Below are 2,894 nucleotides of genomic sequence, written 5' to 3'. Positions count from 1 at the left end.
TTAATCTACGGAAAGGCTCTTGTGATTGGTCAGCGCTAATTGCACATACCGGAAATTCCGCTTCATGGGACATAGGAAAACAGATTTTAGCGGAACGAAATCGACTAAATGAAGCCATGACCAATCACGAGCGTTTCGCCAATTCTGCGCCATAGGACCATATCCTCCCATAGGATATGCGGATATGCGGAACTGCGGAATGTTCGTGATTGGTTGTGGCTTCATTCCGCTGATTCTGCCGTTTTTTATTGCGCAAATTTATTGATCACAGCACAGACTCTTGCATAACGCATAATGCATAATGCATAAAGGAATCCTAGGAAATAATGGATGTTTCATCCACAGTAATGAATCGACGCAGAAATTCATCTGAATTACGTTGAAACATCTCCAAACATTTTGAAATCTCACGATCGCGCTTATGGTCCATAGTGAGCAAATGCGACATCCATCTTGCCGATAGCTTTTTCATATCCAATTGTTCGTGCAAAATTGAAATCAACACCATTGTGCCATACGACATGCCTGTGACATATGGCCTCAACAAGCGCACTTTCACTCGTCGATCAGTCAAAACAATATCGTGGACTTTTCGATAATTTCTGGCAGTCATTTCGTAGCAGTCAATTGGACGTCCCGAACGAGGTGCATCACATGTAGATATACGACCACATTTAAATTCATTCGCCCAATTGTATATAGTCGCAAACGCTGATGCAGATGTGCTATGAACATTATCCAATTCGGCTTTGATTTCTTTCGGCGTTAAACCTTTCATATGTAGATGTGTGATTATGCACGAAACTCGTTTTTTTTCATTTTGCAAAAAATACAAAGGTTGTTTGCTTTAATCGTTTACAGAAATGAAACTACACGATGAATTCCGTTCAAAATTTGACAGTATTCAGCTGAGAGAGCTACTTGTCAAAAAGTAATGACACTGCGAGTGTCCTTTGACAGATTTTCTAAGAACTTATTGACTTACTCTTGTATCAATCACTCAGAGAGTAAATTGCATTCCGAAACCCATCAAAGAAAAAGTGTTGCAACTTTTCTGTGACAAGTTGTACATATACAACATAAACTAAAATTAATCTCGTTTATTTGATTTAAATGGAGAAAACTATTTCCTACAAGTGTATAGTTAAGCCCTGCACATAATAGAAGGAATAAAAAATTAGGAATAAAGAATAAACAATTTCAACTTCAAGAATCGAATACATCGGAATACAGTTTCAGATAGGTTGAAATCATTTATTCTTTATTCCTTAGTCCTTTTTTTGCGCGCAGGGCCTTGATCAACATGATTGATGCACGCTGAAGCGTGCTCAGATTCCCACCTGGATATTTTCCGGATGTTATGTCCTTTAATTAGACAAATAACAAGAATAGAGTAATATCTGGAGCAATCGGATGGGAATCTGAACATAATCTTAAAGATAATTAATTAAGGTCAGATAAATACGGAAGTCAAGACATGATCAGAACATGAATGTATCGTATATATAGTATACAGAAAAACGAAAATGTAAATCAAAATTAAAATAAATACATAAAACACAGTCGGCAATGTTCCTGTATGTATGTGATTTCCGATCCAAAGGAATTCATTTTTCTATGTTTCTATGTTTCATTTACTGGATTCGATGTGCTTTGTACGACATTCTACAACCAATCAGAAAGCAGAATTTTATTTCGTGTCGATGATATGAAGCAAAATCCTGTTTTCTGATTGGTTGCAATGCATCGTACAACGGATCCAATATGAATCCAGCAATTGATCCGAAGGAATTCATTTTCCTATGTCATCGAGCGGAACTTGCGGATGCGAAATCAGTGCGGTAGATCTAAATTAAGCAGAGGAATGAAAATTTTACTGCAGTGTCTGCAGTGTATGCTTGCATCGCAATATTTCGTGTGACCAACTTTTTAACCTGAAATAATCATCAATTTCGTGATTAATCACGATTCATAAGATAGAGCGACACTTTTTTGTTGAATTTTTACTTATTTTTATTCGAAAATGCATCGATTGGGTGTATTTTCATCACTGTTATTAAATCCAGAGGGTGTCGACAAATGTGCTCACAGTTCTTCAATGACAATTTCGATATTATTTGAATAACCTAGACATTTAATTACAAAAATACATTGTACTAAAAGTATTTTTATCAATATCTGAGGTAACCGGAACTCAACATATATATATATATAATGTACATATATATGTACATTATATATATGTACATTATATATATGTACATATATATAAATTATATATAAATTATATATAATATAGATTTGGCCACAACTTATTCAACTTCTTTATGATCGCGTTACCATAAAATAACAATAACGTCAATAACTTCAACTTATAATCTCTGCAGAGTGTAGAATGTGTAAAATGTGCAACCGTTGCAGCGCTTGCAACGCTCGCTGACCATGTGTGATGTGACAATGCATTGCTAGCGCCATATTTGCCTCTTGCGCCAAAAATTCCAAAAGGACATTACTCCCACTCCGTAGCAGCGAAGACGACGACGATGTTTCTTAATTTTTTCTTAATAAAAGTTTCAGATTTGTATTTTGCATTTCCACTCATAGAGAAAAAATAAGAACACTTTCATTATATATTCCGAGCATTATACAATATATTGCAATCAATTGAATATTTATAACTTGATCGGTTCAGCCTTATTAAGATCCGATAATCTCGATCTGGCGCAACTCGCCGGCTCGCGTACAATAGCCATGGCAATGTCACTGCACATAGCTTAGCGCTGAGATACTACCAGTTTCTTCAGATATATACATAGACGGAAATCTTTAAAAAATCAATTCTTTTTAATTAAAAAAAATTTAAATTAAATTTTAAAAAGTTTAAAAAATTTAAA

The 2,894-nt window shown here is 35.0% G+C and overlaps 1 pseudogene; it reads right to left on the bottom strand.

Moving 5' to 3' along the window:
- Positions 1-316: 316 nt before the first annotated feature.
- Positions 317-819, bottom strand: LOC108692517 (annotated as a pseudogene).
- Between the last annotated feature and the right edge of the window lie 2,075 nt (positions 820-2,894).

Source organism: Atta colombica, unplaced genomic scaffold, assembly GCF_001594045.1.
Source record: "Atta colombica isolate Treedump-2 unplaced genomic scaffold, Acol1.0 scaffold76, whole genome shotgun sequence".
Taxonomy (NCBI): Eukaryota; Metazoa; Arthropoda; class Insecta; order Hymenoptera; family Formicidae; genus Atta; species Atta colombica.
Note: the sequence above shows the minus strand (reverse complement) of the source record. Positions and strands in the feature narration are given on the sequence as shown.